Source organism: Sapajus apella, unplaced genomic scaffold, assembly GCF_009761245.1.
Source record: "Sapajus apella isolate SASKATOON/1434 unplaced genomic scaffold, GSC_monkey_1.0 scaffold1, whole genome shotgun sequence".
In the NCBI taxonomy this organism is placed as follows: Eukaryota; Metazoa; Chordata; class Mammalia; order Primates; family Cebidae; genus Sapajus; species Sapajus apella.
The window spans coordinates 36,234,867-36,255,919 of record NW_022436941.1 but is presented as its reverse complement, the minus strand read 5'-3'; the positions used below and the strand labels follow the sequence as shown (position 1 = coordinate 36,255,919).

General features: G+C 36.5%; 1 long non-coding RNA gene across 2 annotated transcripts in view; it reads right to left on the bottom strand.

Annotated features, from left to right (window-relative positions):
• The window catches only part of LOC116549460, a 128,424-nt gene that overhangs the window by 18,761 nt on the left and 88,610 nt on the right, over positions 1-21,053 (bottom strand). Inside the window, exon 2 of one of the 2 annotated variants that reach the window (XR_004267889.1) lies at positions 17,322-17,420. This is a non-coding gene — a long non-coding RNA (uncharacterized LOC116549460). Of the gene's footprint in view, positions 1-17,321; positions 18,512-21,053 lie in introns of those variants that run through there. The other variant, XR_004267888.1, reaches the window with a different exon arrangement.

Genomic DNA, 21,053 nt, shown 5'->3' with positions numbered 1-21,053 from the left:
CCTTGTGATGATCTGATTTTTTCATTGATATTAAAATATTTTCTAATTCATTCATTTAAAGAAATTTTCTAATTTTCCATGTGATTTTTTTTCTTACCCATTGATTATTTAGCAGTTTGTGTTGATTAATTTTCATCTAGTCGTGCACCCTTAATGATGGGAATATGTTCTGAGAGATGTGTGTTAGAAAGTTGTGCTGTGTGAACATCATAGAGTATTTACATTTACATGAACCTAGATGGTATAGCATACTACACACCTAGGCTATATAGTGTAGCCTATTACTCCTAGGCTATAAGTGTGTACAGCATGTGACTCCACTGAACACTGTAGGCAACTGAAACATAATAAGTATTTCTGTATCTGAACATATCTAAGCATAGAAAAGGTACAGTAAAAATTCAGTATTATAGTCTTATGGGACCACTTTCGTATATGCAGTTTACCATTAAATTAAATATTATTATAAAGTATGTGATTATAATTGTAAATGTCTTAAATTGCCTTATGTTATTGAATTCTAGCTTTCTTTTTTCTTTTTTCTTTTTTTTTTTTTTTTTGAGACAGAGTCTTGTTCTGTACCCCCAAGCTGGAGTGCAATGGTCTAATCTCAGTTCACTGCAACCTCCGCTTCCCAGGTTCAAGCAATTCTCTCAGCCTCAGCCTCCCAAGTAGCTGGGATTACAGGCACCCACCACCACACCTGGCTAATTTTTATATTTTTTAGTAGAGACAGGGTTTCACCTTGTTGACCAGGATGATTTCAAAGTCCTAACCTCAGGTAACCCACCAGTCTTAGCCTCCCAAAGTGCTGGGTTTACAGGCATTGAGCCACCGTACCCAGCTATTCCATTGCTTTTGAAAGCATATTTTGTCTTCCGCTTTATTTTATTGAGTTGACCTTCAATCTCTGATATCCTTTCTTCTGCTTGATTGACTCAGCTATTGATACTTGTGTATGTTTCACAAAGTTCTTGTGCTGTGTTTTCCAGCTTCATCAGGTCATTGATGTTCTTCTCTAAACTGGTTTTTCTAGTTAGCAATTCATCTAACATTTTTTCAAGGTTCTCGGCTTTCTTGAAGTGGGTTAGAACATGCTCCTTTAGCTTAGAGGAGTTTGTTAGTACCCAGTTTCTGAGGCCTACTTCTGTCAATTTATCAAATTCATTCTCAGTCCAGTTTTGTTTTCTTGCTCGAGAGGAATTGTGATCCTTTGGAGGAGAAAGGTGTTCTCTTTTTTGGAATTTACATCCTTTTGGAGCTGGTTTCTCCCCATCTTTGTGGCTTTATCTACCTTTGGTCTTTGAAGTCAGTAACCTACAGAGGCGGTGTCTGAGTGGGCATCCTTTTGGTTGATGTTGATACTATTCCTTTCTGTTTGTTAGTTTTCCTTCTAACAGACCCCTCTGGTGCAGGTCTGCTAAAGTTTGCTGGAGGTCCACTCCAGACCTTGTTTGCCTGGATATCACTGGCAGAGGCAGCAGAACAGCAAAGATTCCTTCCTGTTCCTTCCTCTGGAAGCTTTGTCCAGGGGGGCACCCATCAGATGCCAGCCAGAGCTCTCCTGTATGAGGTGTCTGTCAGCCCCTGCTGGGAAGTGTCTCCCAGTCAGGATACATGGGGTTCAGGGACCCACTTGAGGAGGCAGTTTGTCCCTTATCAGAGCTTGAACACTGTGCTGGGAGATCCACTGCTCTCCTCAGAGCTGCCAGGCAGGGACGCTTAAGTCTGTTGAAGCTGCACCCAAAACCACCCCTTACCCCAGGTGCTCTGTCCCAGTGAGGTGGGGCTTTTATGTATAAATCCCTGACTGTGGCTGCTACCTGTTTTTCAGAGAAGCCCTGCCCAGAGAAGAGGGACTCTAGAGAGGCAATCTGATTGCAGCGGCCTTACTGAGCAGTGAAGGGCTCTGCTCATTTTGAACTTCCTGGTGGCTTTGTTCACAGTGTGAGGGTAAAACTGCCTACCCAAGCCTTGACAATGTCAGACGACCCTCCACCCACCAAGCTCAAGCATCCCAGGTAGAGCTGAGACTGCAGTGCTGGCAGCAAGAATTTCAAGCCAGTGGATTGTAGCTTGCTGGGCTCCATGGAGTGGAGGGACCCATTGAAACAGACCACTTGGCTCCCTGGCTTCAGCCCCCTTCATAGGGAAGTGAAGGGTTTTGTCTCACTGGTGTTTCAGAAGCCACTGGGTTATAAAAAACAAAACATAAAACAAAAAACTCCTGCAGCTAGCTCAATGTCTGGCCATACGACTGCCCAGTTTTGTGCTGGAAACCCAGGGCCCTGGTGGTATAGGCACCTGAGGGAATCTCCTAATCTGCAAGTTGTGAAGACCATGGGAAAAGTACAGTATCTGGGCTGGAGTGCATGGGATAGTCCCCAATGGCCTCCCTTGGCTAGGACAGTATTAGGATTTACTCAGCGTGGCTTGGAAAATATTAAAAGGAATACTGCGGATAGTTACAGATTATAGTCTCAAACCTTTTGGAAAGCTGAAAGGTTTTTATTAACTTATGGAACGGGCTGAAGATAGCCAGTTCTTACGTTAGAGCATGAAGTTATAGCGTAGATTAAGGATAATAAAAGCTTCCCTGGTTAAGTCTTTTTACTCCACATTCTGTTGTTCATGCTTTAATTTGTTTATTCATGTAAACTTTGTGCTGGATGTCCTTCTCAGAGGAGGTTGAAGAGGAATTACCCATTAATGGTGTTTATCCTGGGCCCCAGAACTAAAACCTTTTATCATTTGTAAAGCCATTCTTGTCACCAGCATGTTGACTTAGAACCTCTGTTATTAGACCTATACTGAAAAAATGTGAGGAGGAGCAGCAAGTGGGGGTCTGTTAGCCGCAAGTGCCCTCTGAGAGTAGTTGACAAAAATTCCTACCACACTCAAATCACTGCACTGGGTGTGACAGTATATTTCATTCATCCATCACTAAGATAGGGTCGACAGGAAAGACCTCCACAGGTGGTGATTAACATCTCTGGAGAGGGAGTTCGCCTACCCCTTGCACTTCCCAGGTGAGGCAATGCCCCATCCTGCCTCAGCTTTATGTCCTTGGGCTGCACCCACTGTCCAACCAGTCCCAATCGGATGAACTGTTTACCTCAGTTGGAAATGCAGAAATCACCTGCCTTCTGTGTCATTTCACTGGGTGCTGCAGACTGGAGCTCTTCCTATTTGGCCATGTTGCCATAAGAATGAAAAGAAATGAACAAGACCTCCAAAAAATATGGGATTTGTAAAAAGAACAAATCTATGTTTGATTGGTGTACCTGAAGAGATAAGGAGAATGGAACGAAGTTGGAAAATACTCTTGAGGATATCCAGGAGAACTTCCACAATCTAGCAAGGCAGGCCAACATTTAAATTCAGGAAATACAGAGAATACCACAAAGATACTCCTCAAGAAGAGCAACCCCATGACACATAATCAGATTTACCAAGGTTCACGTGAGGAAAAAAAAATGTTAAGGGTAGCCAGAGTGAAAGATCAGGTTACCAACAAAGGGAAGCCCATCAGCAGATCTCTCTGCAGAAACCCTACAAGCCAGAAGAGTGGGGGCCAATATTCCACATTCTTAAAGAAAGGAATTTTCAATTCAGAATTTCATATCCAGCCAAACCAAGCTTCATAAGTGAAAGAGATAAAATAAAATCCTTTATGGAAAAGCAGATGCTGAGAGATTTTGTCACCTCCAGACCTGCCTTACAAGACCTCCTGAAGGAAGCACTAAACATGGAAAGGAAAAACTGGTACTAGCCACTGCAAAACCATACCAAATTACAAAGACCACCATCACTATGAAGAAACTCCATCAACTAATGGGCAAAATAACCAGCTAGCATCATAATAGCAGGATCAAATTCACACATAAAAATATCAACCTTAAATGTAAAAGGGCTAAATACCGCAATTAAAAGACACAGATTGGCAAATTAGATGAAGATCCAAGAACCATCACTGTGCTGTATTCAGAAAACCCATCTCACAAGCAAAGACACACATAGGCTCAAAATAAAGGCATGGAAGAACATCTACCAAGCAAATAGAAAGCAAAAAGAAACAGGGGTTGCAATCTAGTCTCTGATAAAACAGACTTTAAGCCAACAAAGATAAAAAAAAAAGACAAAGAAGGGCATTATATAATAGTAAAGGGATCAATAGAATAAGAAGAGCTAACTATTTATAATATATATATGCATCCAATGCAGGAGCACCCAGATTCACAAAGCAAGTTCTTAATGATCTACAAGGAGACTTAGAATCCCACATAGTAACAGTGGGAGACTTTACCCCACTATCAGTATTAGACAGATCAACGAGACATAAAATTAACAAAGATATTCAGGACTTGAACGCAGCTCTGGACCAAGAGAACCTAATTGACATTTACAGAACTCTCCACCCCAAATCAACAGAATATACATTCTTCTCAGCACCACATCGCACTTTTTTTTAAACTGACCACATAATTGGAAGTAAAACACTCCTCAGCAAATGCAAAAGAATAGAAATAACAACGAACAGTCTCTCAGACCACAGGGCAATCAAGTTTGAACTTTGGATTAAGAAACTCATTCAAAACCGCATGACTACATGGAAACTGAACAACATGCTCCTGAATGACTACCGGATAAATAAGTAAACTAAGGTAGAAATAAAGATGTTCTTTGAAATCAGTGAGAATAAAGTCACAATGTACCAGAATATTTGGGACACATTTAAAATGGTGTGTAGAGGAAAATTTATAGCACTAAAGGCCCACAAGAGAAAGCAGGAAAGATCTAAAATCGACACCCTAACATTGCAATTCAAAGAATTACAGAAGCAAGAGCAAACAAATTCAGAAGCTACCAGAAGACAAGAAGTAACTAAGATGAGAGTAGAACTAAAGGAGATAGAGACATGAAAAACTCTTCAAAAAATCAATGAATCCCGGAGCTTGTTTTTTGAAAAGATCAACAAAATAGACTGCTGACCAGACTAATAATGAAAAAAGGAGAGAAGAATCAAATAGATGCAATAAAAAAATGATAGGGGGGTATCACCACCAATCCCACAGAAATACAATCTACCAACAGGGAATACTATAAACAACTCGATGCAAATAAACTAGAAAACCTAGAAAAAAATGGATAAATTCCTGGACACATACACGCCCCAACATTATACCAGGAAGAAGTCAAATCCCAGAATAAACCAAAAACAAGTTCTGAAATTGAGGGAGCAATTAATAGCCTACATACTAAAAAAAAAGTCCAGGACCAGACATATTCACTGATGAATTCTACCAGAGGTACAAAGAGAAACTGGTACCATTCCTTCTGAAATTATTCCAAACAAGAGAAAAAGGGAATCCTCTCTAACTCATTTTTATGAGGCCAGCATCATCCTGATACCAAAACCTGACAGAGACACAACAAAAAAAGAAAGTTTCAGGTCAATATCCCTGATGGACATCAATGCAAAAATCCTCAGTAAAATACTAGCAAAGAGAATCCAGCAGCACATCAAAAAGCTTATCCATCATGATCAAATCAGCTTCATTCCTGGGATGCAGGGCTGGTTCATCACACGCAAATCAATAAACATAATCCATCACATACATAGAACCAATGACAAAAACACACAATTATCTCAATAGATGCAGATGGAACGTATCTCAAAATAATAAAAGCTATTTAAGACAAACCCACAGCCATCATCATGCTGAATGGGCAAAATCCGGAAGCATTCCCTTAGAAAACTAGCACAAGGAAAGGATGCCTTCTCTCACCACTCCTGTTCAACATAGTATTAGAAGTTCTGGCTGGGGCAAGCAGGCAAGAGAAATAAATAAACAATATACAATAAGGAAAAGAGGAAGTCAAATTGTCCCTGTTTGCAGACAACATGATTGCATATTTAGAAAACCTCATCATCTCAGCCCCAAATCTCCTTAAGCCGATAAGCAACTTCAGCAAAGTCTCATGATACAAAATCAGTGTGCAAAAATCACAAGCATTCCTATACACTGATAACAGAGAGCCAAATCATGAGTGAACTATTCACAATTGCTACAAAAATAATAAAATACCTAGTTATACAACTTACAAGGGATGTGAAGGATCTCTTCAAGGAGAACTACAAACCAATGCTCAAGGAAATAAGAGAGGACACCAACAAATGGAGAAACATTCCATGCTGAAGGATAGGAAGAATCAGTATCATGAAAACAGCCATACTGCCCAAAGTAATTTATAGATTCAAGGCTATCCCCATCAAGCCACCATTGACATTCTTCACATAATTGGAAAAAAAATAGTTTAAATTTCATATAGAACCAAAAAAGAGCCCACATTGCAAAGACAATCCTAAGCAAAAAGAACAAAGCTGGAGGCATCACTCTACCTGACTTCAAATTATACTACAAGGATACAGTAACAAAAACAGCATGCTACAGGTATCAAAACAGATATATAGACCAATGTAATGGAACAGAGGCCTCAGAAATAACACCGCACATCTACAACCATCTGATCTTTGACAAACCTGGCAAAAACAGGCAATGGAGAAAGGATTTCCTAGTTAATAAATCGTGTTGGGAAAACTGGCTATCCATATGCAGAAAGCTGAAACTGGACCCTTTTCTTACACCTTATACAAAAATTAACTCATATGGGTTAAAGACTTAAATGTGATATATTGTGATAATTAAATGGTAATATATTGTGATAATTACCATTTTTTGAAATTTTACATATTTTACAAAAGTTGAGAAAATAAGAGTACATAAATATTTGCACTGTTTATTAAATAAATATTCTTATAATCTCTGACTTTATTTTTTATTTGAATTCACATTACAACCTGTCATTATTTACTTCAAAAATGGTTTGTTCACAATCATCTCCTCTTACTGTCAAATATATTACATTTCCATATGCTATGATTCCAACAATACATATATATACATATACATATTTAAATATATACTTCAAGCTATTGCTTTTTAAATCAGTTAAGAAAAGAAAAAAGAAGAAAATTCAATTATATTGTCTTTTATAATTATCTACCTAATTTTATTTATTGGCACTCTGTCTTTTCTTAGGGATTAAATGAATGTGTTGTCACTTGCATTCAGCCAGAAGAATTTCTTTAGAATTTTTTTTAAGGTAGATCCTCTGGCAATAGATTATCTCTTCTTTTGTTTATCTGGTAGTGTCTACTTCACCTCTGTTTTTGAAAGGTAGCTTTGTTGTTTTTATGATTCTTGACTATTTTGACTTTAGTACTTTTGAACATGTCATCACATTGCCTTTTCACTTCCATTGTTTCTGAATATATAAATCAGCTATTTTATGAGCTGAACTGTTTCCTCCCACACTTTGTGTATTGAAGTCTTAATCCTCAGTGTATATGATAGGGTCCATTAAGTCCTAATCCCCAATGCATGTGATAGGGTCTATTAATATTCAATTAAGTTTCAGTGAGGTCATAGGATTCCTCACAAGAACCACTATCTATAATGACTCTACTCTTAGGAAATGTACTTGTAAGTGTACTTGTAAATAATAAGACTTGAAATTCAAAAGTGCTTCTTTATCCCTGGGGTGCAGAATGGATGTTGTGTTAGTAGGCATGAGAATAGCATTACTTTCTTTATACATTTCCATCAGAGCTTTTGGGTGACAGTGCATTTTCAATAAGCCGTGACATTTTAAAATGAATTTTTTTTTCTAAGGAGTAGGTCTCAACAGTGGGCTTAAAATATTCAGTAAACCATAGTACTCACAGATATGTCATCCAGGCTTTGATGTTCCATTTATAGAATATAGGAGAGGAGATTTAGCATAACTCTTAATGCCTCTATGATTTTCCGAATGGTAAATGAGCACTGGTTTCAACTTAAAATCATCAGCTATGTTACCTGCTAATAAAAGTTTGTCTCTTGAAGTTTGAATCCAGGCATTGACTTCTCTGTAGAGAAGCTATATCTTCTGAATAATTTCCTGCAGCTTCTATATCAGTACTTGCTGCAATACCTTACACTTTTATGTTATGGACATGGCTTCTTTTTTTAAACCTTATAAACAGACTTCTGCTAGCTTTGAACTATTAGGTTGGTGCAAAAGTAATTGCAGTTTTTGTATTCTAAAGCTTTTGCACCTTTCAGCCTTCAACCTTCATAGAATTGAAAAGAATTAGGGTTTTGCTCTGCATTAGGGATTGGCTTAAGAATGCTGTGTCTGGTTTGATCTTTTATCCAGACCACTAAAACTTTCTCCATACTAGCAATAAGCTGTTTCACTTTTTTATAATTTGCTTATTCACTAGAGTAGCACTTTTAATTTCCTTAAAGAACTTTTCCTTTGCATTCACAACTTGGCTATTTGTCACAAGAGGTCTAGCTTTAGGCCTTTCTTGGCTTTCAACATGCCTTCCTCACTAGGCTTAATCATTTCTAACTTTTGACATAACATGAAAGACGTGACTCTACCTTTCATTTGAACATGTAGAGGTCATTGTAGGGTTATTAATTGAACTTGTTTTGATATTGTTTTGTCTCAGGGAGTGGGGAGGATCAAGGAGAGATCTAGAAATGGCTGTTTGGTGGAGCAGTAAAACTGCAAACAGTTATAGATTTAGTCTGCCATTCTATATGAGTACAGTTTGTGGTGCTCCAAAACAATCACAATAGTAACGTTAAAGATCACTCATCACAGATTGCCATAGCAGATATAATAATAAAAAAATCTGAAAGATTTTAAGTATTAACAAAATGTGGCACAAAGTGAACAAATACTGCCAAAAAATGGTGCCAACAGATTTGCTTGATACAGAGTTGCCCAATTTGTTAAAAAAAAAAAAAATTATCTGTGAAGTAAAATAAAGGAAAGCACAACAAGGTATAACTGCACTTTGCTGTGGCAGTTTGAACACATTAATAAAGCTATTAATTTTGGGGGGTTATCTTGTATATGATGAGTATGAGTAATTTTTCTCAGTGCTTTTAAGGTTTTATTTTTGTCATTGTCTTTCAACATTGTCACTATGTTATGTCTGGGGATAATATTTTATGTATTTATTTTATACTGAAATTCCTTTCATTTGTATGTGTTAATTTATGTTTTATACCAAACTTGGGAAATTTCAGGCATAAAGGTTTTTAACTCTTTTTTCCTTCTCTTACTATTCTGGTAGTCACATCATGCAGGTATTGGTGAACTTAATAATGGTATCCCATATTTCTCTGAGGTTTTTTTCAGTTTTCTTCATTTTGTTTGCTCTTTATTTAGATTGTATAATCTCTGTTGATTTATCTTTAAGTTCATTGCTTCTTTCTTCTGTCAGCTGAAATCTACTGCTGAGTCTTTCTCATCAATTTTTTTTTGTTATTGTACTTTTTAACTACAGAATTTCCATTTTGTTGTTTATTGTAGTTTATATGCCATTATTTTCTCTGGATAAGACAGTACCATTATGCCTTTCTTTAATTTTTAGATGAGAATTTCTTTAGTTCTTTAAGCATATTTATAATAGCTGCTTTGAAGTCTTTGTCTCCGAAGTCCAAGCTCTGGAATCCCTCGAATGTAGTTTCTATTGCCTGTGTTTTCCCCCCGATATTGTTCACTTTCTTATTTCTTTGTATAACTCATAATTATTTCTTGAAAATTAGACATTTATATGTTATTTACTTGGTCACGTGCATATCTGCGTAAGATTTGGCTGACCTGGTTTGTGGAGTATACTCCCTCGTTACCGTGTAGTTTCTGATATCCCTGCTCAGATTTTTGTTTCTTGACCTTATCTTCCAGTCTGGACAACCAGAGATTGTTCCTGGATCAGTATGAGTCACTTATTTGTCAACATTTATGGTTAAGCCATTTTGGGCCATTACATTTTTACCCATTACCAATGGATTGATATTGGGCTTGGAATTTTGCTAGTACAGTTTAAGGAGTTCGTGTTTTCGCTTCCTGGGTCACACAGTGACTAGAAACTTTGATTTCCCTATTTGACCAATCTAGGGAGGATGCAAACTTTGCCATTTATCAGTTCTTCCATATTGTCAGAGATAACTGCAAATTTATTTTTTTCCTAGGGTCTTCCTAGGGTCAGAAAAACTTATTGTTCAGTCTGCATTTCATCCAAAGTTGTGGTTAAGCCCATATTGCTAGTTAGGCTTTTGCCATTTGTCTGTAGACTTAAGTGCAGCGTAGGGAATAATTTTCCATATCCGATTGCCTAATATCTAGCTCTGAATGCTCCTGAGTAGATACAGCTGAGCACATATTCACTAACTTTCATACCTTCGGAGTTGATAATCTGATCTCAGAAGGACTTTACTTGCTTATTTTCCTAATTTTCTGTCAAAATACTGGTCACTCTGCCTTTTTACTTACTGCTATCTGTATTATGGAGTTACCATAATCCTCTCTTATTTTGTCCCCAGTATTTCCATTGTGTTGAACAATGCCTTTAGATACAGAATTCCTCATGTACTGTTTCAAATAATGACTATCCCCTCATCAGGTGTACTGAATGCCTGTCTCATTCCCGGGGAAGAACCCTCACAACAGAACACAGGAAGTGGGATGAGGATGAGTGGACCTTGAAGTAGTAAGAGCCCTGGTCTTATTGGTTTGTCTCCCCCCATGCATGGAACATTCATCCCATGAGCAAGCTGAGACAAGAGCAATTGTATCCCATTATTCTCATCTTGGCACTTTTGGAATAAAGCTTTCACATTACAAGTAGGGGATGGGTGGTAGCAAAGAGTTCTTTTGTCATGCCCACTCAAAATAGAGCTACTGTAGCATAAGGCTTGTAGAATAAAATGCGCCAGTGGTCTTCCCTTCCAGGGAGAAATTATAGCTTTACTCCGGGATCCAGAGAAAAGGGAAGCTAGTCTTTTTTACCTTAACTGCCTAGGAAAGAATGGCCAGAGTTAGGTTTCTATAATACTGACATGCAGGAGGAGGGAAAGGAGTAGGTCCTGGTTCAAATGATGATTTGATTTGGCTGTATCCCCTTGAAATCTCATCTTGAATTTTAGTTCCCATAATCTCCATGTGTCATTGGAGGGACCAGGTGGAGATAACTGAATCATGGGACAGATTCTCCCATCCTATTCTAATGATAGTGAGTTAGTTCTCATGAGATCTGATGGTTTTATAAGGAGCTTCCCTCTTTACTGGGCATTCATTCTCTCTCTTGCTGCCCTATGAAGAGGTGCCTTCAGCCATGATTTTAAGTATCCTGAGGCCTCCCCAGCCATGTGGAACTGTGAGTCAATTAAACCTCATTTCTGACTGGGTACAGTGGCTTGCAGTGGCTCACTCCCAGCACTTTGGGAGGCCGAGGCAGGAGGATCACCTGATGTCAGGAATTCAAGACCTGCCTGGCAAACATGGCAGAACTTGCCTCTACTAAAAATACAAAAATTAGCTGTGCACTGTGGCAGCTGCCTGTAATCCCAGCTACTTAAGAGGCCGAGGCTGGAGAATCACTTCAACCTGGGAGGCAGAGGTTTCAGTGAGCTGAGATCACACCACTGCACTCTAGCCTGGGTGAACAGAGCTAGACTTCATCTCAAAACAAACAAACAAACAAACAAACCTATTTTCTTAATATATTATTCAGTCTTGGGTATTTCTTCATAGTAGTGTGAGAATGGACTAATACAGTAAATTGGTGCTGGGTGGTGGGGTGCTGCTGTAAAGATACCAGAAAACGTGGAAGCAACTTTGGCACTAGGTAACAGGCAGAGGTTGGAACAGTTTGGAAGGCTCAGAAGAAGTCAGGAAATTGTGAGACGTTTGGAACTTCCTAGAGACTTGGAGGGCTCAGAAGACAGGAAGATGTGGGAAAGTTCAGAACTTCCTAAAGACTTGTTGAATAGCTCTGACCACAATGCTGATAGTGATATGAACAATGAAGTCCAGGCTGAGGTGGTGTCAGATGGAAATGGAAAACTTGGGAACACGAGTAAAGGTCACACTTGCTATGCAAAGCAAAGAGACTGGCAGCATTTTGCCTATGGCCTAGAGATCTGTGGAACTTTGAACTTAAGAAAGATAATTTAGGATATCTGGCAGAAGAAATTTCTAAGTGGAAAAGTGTTCAAGAGGAAGCAGAGGATAAAAGTTTGGAAAATATGCAGCCTGATGATATGATAAAAAGAAAACCCTGTCTTCTGGGGAAAAATCTAAACCAGTTGCAGAAATTTGCAGAAGTAAGAATTAGCCAAATGTTGATTACCAAGACAATGGGGAAAATGTATCCAGGGCATGTCTGAGACTTTCAAGGCAGCCACTTCCATCGCAGGACTGGAGACCTAGGAAGAAAAAATGCTTTCCTGGGTCGGTCCCAGGGCACCCCTGCTCTGAGCAGCCTTGAGACCTGGTACCCTGAATCCCAGCTGCTTCAATTCCAGCCAGGGTTTAAAGGGACCAAGGTATATCTGGAGCCATTGTTTTGGAAGGTACAAGCCCCAAGCCTTGGCCATTTCCATGTGGTGCTGAGCCTGTGGGTGCACAGAAATCAAGAACTGGGGTTTGGGAACCTCTACCTAGATTTCAGATGATGTTTGGAAATGCCTGAACCCCCAGATGTACCTTGGCCTTAGTTTGCTGCAGGAGCACAGTCCTCATGAAGAACCTCTGCTAGGGCAGTGCCGAAGGGAAATATGGGGTCAGAGCCCCCACACAGAGTCCCCACTGGGGCACTGCCTAGTGGAGTTGTGAGAAGGCCACCATCCTGCATACTCCAGAATGACAGATCCACCAACAGCTTGCATTGTGTGTTTGGAAAAGACACAGATACTCAACACTAGCCAGTGAAAGCAGCCAAGAGGGGGACTGCATCTTGTACCCTGCAGAGCCACAGTGTCAGGGCTGTCCAAAGCCATGAGAGCCCACCTCTTGCATCAGCATGCCCTGGATATGAGACAAGGAGTCAAAAGAGATCACTGTGGGACTTTAAGGTTTAATGACTGCCCTATTGAATTTTGGACTTACATGAGGCCTGTAGCCCCTTTGTTTTGGCCAGTTTCTCCCATGTGGAACAGGTGTATTTACTCAATGCCTGTACACCATTGTATCTAGAAAGTAATTTATTTGCTTTTGATTTTACAGGTTCATAGGCAGAAGGACTTACTTTGTCACAAATGAGACTTTGTCCTTGGAGTTTTGAGTTAATGAGACCTTTGGAAGGGCATGATTATGTTTTAAATTCTGAGAATATGAGACTTGGGAGAGGCCAAGGGTGGAATGGTATGGTTTGGCTGTGTCCCCACCCAAATCTCATCTTGAATTGTAGTTCCCATAATTCCCACATGTGGGAGGGACCAAGTGGATATAATTAAATAATGGGGGCAGTTTCCACCATCATGTTCTTGTGATAGTGAGTTAGTTCTCACAAGATCTGATGATTTTTTAAGGAGCTCCCCCTTTTGCTGGACACTCACTCTCTCTCCTGTCGCCCAGTGAAGAGGTGCCTTCCACCATGATTTGAAGTTTCCTGAGGTCTCCCCCGCCATGCAGAACTGTGAATCAATTAAACCTTTTTTCTTTATTAATTACTCAGTCTTGGGTATTCCTTCATAGCAGCATGAGAAGGAACTAACACAGTAAATTTTCATACTGAGATTTAGGAGATTAGCTTGAATGAATGTTGATTCATTTGCTGCATGCCATATAACTATATATAAAACCTTTATTTAATTATTTTAAAAATTATTTTCTTCAGTTAAATGGTTGTGCAACAGGGAAGAAAAGGTCCTGCCAAATACCTCCCTATGTCATTCTAGAAATCTGCCTCTTTTGGTTGTATTTGGAATGTATATTTTATTTTTTTGATTCAGATGACTTGATTGTTGAGTTTAAGATCGATTGGATATAATTACTGCATTAAATTCTGATTTTCAAAACATTTGTAGTCTAGAATTATGTCAATATATATAAAATAAGAGTAAAACTTGAATGATGTAATAATTTTGGTCAACCTAATATCAAAGTGCTTTTTTGATAAAAATGTCAAGCCAAGTTTATTGATAAAAATGCAATCATCATTTAGTTTAATTTAGGATATTTGTTTGAAAATGTTAGCTGAATAGGCTATGTTTTTGTTATTTGTTTTTCACCACATCTGGATAATATGCAACAGATACGGGTTTTTAAATTAACTCAACAGTAAGTTTTTAAATTCTGTATTATGTTACCCTTTTTTTAAACATGAAAATTGTTCAGATGTGTTATTTATACTGGTGAATTGTTAAAACTTAATTCTCAGTCCTTTCTGTTTTAACATGCTTGTTTGAACTTGTTTAAACATAGTCTGTGACTATGCTTATCACATTCCAACAAATGGATCAACATATCCCTGTACAATTGAATCACTTATTAACACTACACATTACTTTCACAGCTAAAGTATATTTGCCTCTATTTAAAGTGTATTCATGATACAGAATAATATACAAGTCTAATACATTCACTTTGGAAAGGGAATTTATATTAGTAATTCATGACTTAAATGTAGACTTAATAAAATGAAGAGAAAGTTAATTGTTAAAATGGAGGTTTGATACTAGTTAATGCAAACAGGTATCAATGACTAAGTAACTTTGGAGCGTACTACATTGAACTAAACTCTGGAAGAGTGATAAGATAGATCAAACCACTGAACCTAGAATGAGCTTTTGCACATGTGAAAGGGAAAAGAAGTACACATGAATTCCAGTCACATAAAACTCTCAACTCCAAAATTTAATGCCTTGCATGGTCAATCAGTTGGACAGCATTATTTTGTGATGTATTATTAAATATATAAGCTATCTCTTATGGCTTTTGAAATATAACAAACAAAACAATAATCTTATTTTTATGACATGTTTAATGGAAGAAAACAGCAATAAAATTCATCCAGACATAAAACTGATTATAGATAAGTATATGCTGTTTTAAAATTTTTACTCTTTTGATAATTTTTTATACATTGTCAAGTCTGCTAAATAATGAAATCTTATTTATGGTTTGAGACTACAAATAGCTCTCCAATTCTAAATACAAACTTAAAAACTATGGAAATTAATTCAACTACATCTAAAATGCTATGATGTAAGCTTTTGTTTTACAGATAGTTAAAAACACATAGTTGCAATACCAAAATAAAATGAACCATATTTTCACAGTATTTTTGTTTCCCAATTTCTGTGAAGTATGGATAATTTGCACAAGCTTTATGAAAACTACATAGGAATTTAATTAATTACTTTATATTGTTTTCAAAATTCTTTAAATGATAATAAATCATACTTGTCATTGGAGCAATTAAATATTTTAAAAATTAAAATTCAAATTAACTGATAAAGAAAATACTGGACACACATTATTTTGTTTTTATGGTATGTCTCTGAGTTGGGATAGACATTTTAAAAATAAACAGCCTGAATATTTAAAATAGACAGAAAGGAAGTGAATAGGAAAGTCTCCAAAGAAAAATAGTACATATTGTGGTCTACTGAATATGTGAATTATACTGAACAGTTTATCAGAGATGTGTCAAAGATGCATGTGGTGCTGAAATTTCATTTTTCTCTTCATTGTATGAAATGAAATGTTCTCTGCATATAAATAGCTCTTTATTTTGTGTTTGATAGCCACAGTCACATTTGTGACTCTAAAAATTAACTCCATATCCAACTGAAAAATACCAATCCCTAACACAAAACAGAGGAATGTTGTTTATTATTATTTTTTGCAAAAATTTCTTATACATTGGTAAAACCTGTGAACACTAGTCAACAGTTATAGAGTAGGTTTTCAATTACCATACATATGACCTTGAGAGATAAGAATCACACTCAAACTGATTTTCCACAATTTAAGATCCTTATTTTCAGGTTTGATTATGAATTTTGAAAACAGTAAAATTTGGCATGCATGTTTCATTTAAAGTTTCCTTAGTAAGAAACCTCTTTTTTCCCAATGACTTTCAGTTTTGAAAGGAAACACTTTCTGAGAACAATTTGTGGTTAATACCTTTCAGTGGGCATAATCCCACTGAGAAGTGCTCTAGCTAACTTGCTCTGGGTTGTGTTCCAACTTAGTTTAAGGGACTTTAGGGGACACATTCCTGCTGATTCCACTGTTCTTTCCTGTCTTCCTTTTTTTTGTAATCTTGACCCAAAAACTATTTTAAGTGATGTCTGATTTGGCTTCCTGTGGTGCTCAAATGTTCACTGACAAAGGATTATTGAAAGAATGTGTGACTCTCCCTTTCTTTTCTTGAATTCAGTTTCTGATGTTGATATTAATGTGAAAGGGTCATCCACAAAGAGACAAAGAATACTAATGTTACAAGGCTTCTCAGCTCTTCTCCTTTATCTCAGTTGGTAGACTCCAAACCAAAGGGATCAAATATCTTCTATCACCTCCTTAAAAACATCACCATCTGTGTCATCACTGGCCTTTAGGCTGTGAGAATTATTCCAAAAGTGTTCCTCTCTCTGTACCGTCCATCAATTGAAAGTGATAGAACCATGGGATTTTGGAGCTAAAGAATACCTTAAAGGTGAAATAGTCCAGCCGCCTTATTTATACAGTTGGGAAATTGAGGATTATAATGAGGAGGTTATTTGTCCATGCACATGGACAAAGATAAAGGAATGGACGAGAAAGCAGTATTTCTAAATTCGATATTTTAGCAATGCAACTGCACACTGCACTTGTATTAGGGCTATGTTTCCCCCTTGTTTCTTTAATACCTGTGGCCATCAAATCTTGTTCAGATCCTAGTGGATTTTCTGATATAATTGAGTTAAATAGATAACAGGCTTTAAATATTAAGGACTCACTAAACAATTTTAAATCGCAAGGAACCTAAATACCTCAATATTGTTTGCCTTTTCTAAACATGTCACCTTTCATATCTAGCAAAAAGTGGTAGTTGCTTTTACTTAAAAGAATAACAAGAAGTGTTTAGTGAAGAATAAATTGAGGTCTTAAGTAAATGACTGTGGGAATAGTGAATATTGACTCTCAACCAAGGATATCTACCGCAATAGGATTCCTTGGATTCATAACAATATCATTTATTAAATAAGTTCAGACTGACTTTAAATCACCATGAAGACTGCAAAAATTTTAAAAATCAGGAAAATTTTTAATTATATAGTTTTTAGAAGTGTAGGTCAACTTGAAAACAACATGACTTAGCATGAGTCATAGAAGTAAAGTTTTTTGGTAAATTATACTTTAATGAGAACTTCAATATAAAAGTAACTCACTTGGTAAAAGTAAATCACTTTGTCAAAGAAACTTACCAAATTTTCCTTCAGTGGAGCAATAGCAAATTTCAACTGAAGAGAGACCAGAGTGAAGTATGTACTTCATATGTGATATGATGTAGACATGTCTATTGTCTATTTCAAAGAAAAGAATAATAATCTTCTTTTCATTTTGAGACAGAGGGGAGATTCAGAGAATCAAGAGTGAGACTACACAGTAAGTGATTTTCCTAAATATGTTGAAAGAGATGCAAATTCTCTTAGAGAGCATCCAGTCCTAACTTTCTCTGAATGAGGGTAGAGGGAACACTGATTTAGCCCTCTCATTAAGGTAATTTAATTCTTCATGAAGTTGCCTCTTCAATTCTTAGCTTATGTTTTATATCTTATTCTACAGATTGAGTGAAAATCTACATCCCTGTATCTAACTCAAACATACTTTGCTCCTTTCTATAAAATTAGGTTTAATTACAAAAAAGGATTTTTACCATTAAGGGAAATTTCTATTTATCAATGATAAATTGGAGTGAAATTAATAATATTCAATATTAATAGCCAAAAATGAATTAATTTGGCTGAGAATATTTTTCATCATTACTAAATTATATACATTGTGCCACCAGTTTTATTTCTCCTGTTTATTTAAATATTTAAGAGTTTCTAGCTCCAAGTTCTTAGAAAAGATGAAAACAGCATATTCATATATAATCAAGTTATACTTTTACATTGATTGATATATTCATAGTGAAAAGAGCATTTTCATTGATGTGCTTGGCTTGAATTAAGAATCCTAGAGAATTATATTTTTTAATACTCAAAAAATGATTGCTTACCAGCAATTGTTCAGTGTGAAGTACAACCAGTGTTTTTAAACATTATTTGAAAAATGTTGTGTATTTCGTTTTGAAATCTGCTTCCTATACAATAATTTTATGTTCTAACTGTGCAAAAATTTGTGTTATTTTTAAAGTGGTTGAAAATGGTATAATACAAAGGCAGTTTACCAAATGTTCTGGGCCGCATACATTTCTAAGAAGTGTCATGTGCAATCTTTGAAATGTCTGTTAAGAGAGAGAACGTCAAATGGCTGATACTCATGCTTTGATTAATTTAGAGCCTTTCTGTGAAAAGCTATGTCCAGTTCAAGTCCCCAAGCCTTTCTCCTTATCACTGTCACTTTTTGAAATTGGAGGTGAAATGCTTGAATTCTAATACCTGAGTATTCAGATACATAAAAATGGTGGTAAGAGCAGAAGCAATCTTCTCAAACAAACTAGCTCAAGTTCATCTGAGCCTATGAGCCTTTTCCTACTCAAGTAAAAGAATTTCTCCTAATCTGAAATATGTTGTGATAGCTATACAGTTCCTGGTCAGGTGCAGTGGCTCACGCCTGTAATCATTTTGAGAGGCCAAGTGGGGTGGACCACCTGAGGCCAGGAGTTTGAGTGTAGGCTGGCCAACACAGTGAAATCCCATCTCTACTAAAAATACAAAAAAAAAAAAAAAAAAAAAATTAGCTGGACGTGGTGGCAGGCACCTGCAATCCCAGTTACTTGGGTGACTGAGGTAGGAGGATTGCTTGAACCCAGGAGGCAGAGGTTGCAGTGAGCCGAGATTGCACCACTGCACTCCAGTCTGGGTGACAGAGGGACTGTCACTAGACTGTCTCAAAAAAAAAAAAAAAAAAAAAAAAAAAAAAAAAAGCACCTAGAGGGATTCCCCATAAGAATTGCCTGAGATGCCTCTTTAAAAAGGTGTTTTAAAGAGGTGCTTTAAAAAGCAAAATCCATGACCTTATTCAGGGATGTCATCTAGAGGAAGTGATACATGCAGTAGCACAGGGACCCATGCTCAGGAGGGCTACCACACTTGGTTTTACGTCGTATTTTCACCATCTTGAAATTCTTAATAGTTGTATTTTTGGACTCATGTTTTATAAGTGAAGTCAAATGAGACCATTCAGCACATGCATGAGGCGAGGGGATACACGCAATATGTTTGTCCACTATTGCTTGCCGCACCATTTATATATAGCATTTGTGAACATGTTAAATGTTCTTAATATGTGCATCTTAAACTGGCATTGCACAATATAAAAATAAATGTAAAATTTATGATTAATTTAAATTTTTAATTTTTCTTTACTTAAAACAATATTACATATCAAGTAATAGCCACCATGACAAGATAAAAGAGAAGACCTACCAGAAAAAAGAAAAAACTTTATATTTTAGTATTTAATGACAATATTTTCTGCTTTTTTGAGCAAGCGCATCCATGATTTCATTGTTCCTAGGCCTGGAAAATTACTCTTTTTTCAACAGGTCTAGGGTGAGACTGGACATCTGTATCTTTATCAAGCTTGTGATTCAGATAGTACATAAAACACATTCTCTCTATAGCACTCATTTGAGTCCTGTGAAATATACTCCTTTGTTATGTGTGTTTACATGAATGTAGCTCAGAACATACAAGATTACAAGGTCTATCAAGGCATGATACATGAAATAATTTTAGGTCTCTTCCTATGATTTTTTTAAAGAAAATATTTATACATCAATAAAATTATAAAACGACACCTAGTGACAGTCTTACCAAGTAGTGATAATTTTTTTCAAAATACACGATAAGACTGAATTAAAAAAAAAAAAACGTAGTTCTGTTGTTATACTCATGACCTAATTTAACATGGTGTCCATTAAATTACAGTTCTGTAACTAAAGTTCGTTCCATTTCCACCTATAAATTTTTAACATAAAGCATTTTCCCCAGTTCTTAAAAGGTACTTAAAATGAAATATGGAATGAATATACAGTTGTCCCTCGTTATCTGTGAAAAATGGGTTCTCACCCCTCTCCCATGACAAAGCAGATGTTCAAGTCTCGTTTTAATGTTATATTTCATATGACCTATACACATCATCCCACATGCTTTGTATCACCTGTAGATTACTTATAACACCTAACACAATGTATATGTTATGTAAATAGTTATGCTATATTTTTATTTGTATTTTTATTGTTGTATTGTTATTTTTGTTTTTCCAAATATTTCAACCCAAAGTTGGTTGAATATGCCAATTCAGAGAGCTGACTCCATACAGATTCATGTTTTACAACAAAATTTTCATGAAGGATTTTAGTGAGATACATTTTTCTCTAAATGATATTTTACATGTAAACTCACTGTATTGAACAATTTTTGTCAGAAATGGCAGGAGACCAGAGTACCACCCACCAGGATTTAACTCACTTTTTTATCTACATCCCTTGAGGCACTGTCTGAAAAGGAGGTGTTGAGTTTCCAGAAAATGTAATTACGATATGGTCAATTCCAAAAAATAAAAATAAAAATTACTCTTTATAAGGTTTATGATGTGCTACCTTTCAAGTTAAGTTAAATTTAGAAACTTAAAAGTAAATTACATTAACTTTTATTAACAAAATATTTTAAAATTTTAAATTAAACTGAAACTTTTAAATTAAAATGCCTTAGAAACACTGGAGGACAGATTCTTAACATTACTAAGAAATTAAAATGTTGAAATATATTTTTAAATAAGCTTGGTTTTTAGAAAATAAGTGTTTAAATAAATTCAAAATCAGGGACAACCTGAGTCACCCATGAGACTGAATTTTGTTTATTTCCCCTCTACTTCTAAAACAACAACAAAAAAAACCAGGTAATTATTTAGTTTGGGGTTTTGCCAACTAATCTTTGGCAAAAAGACACCCCTCAGGAAAGTGTCTTACAAATGAGGACGTGGGA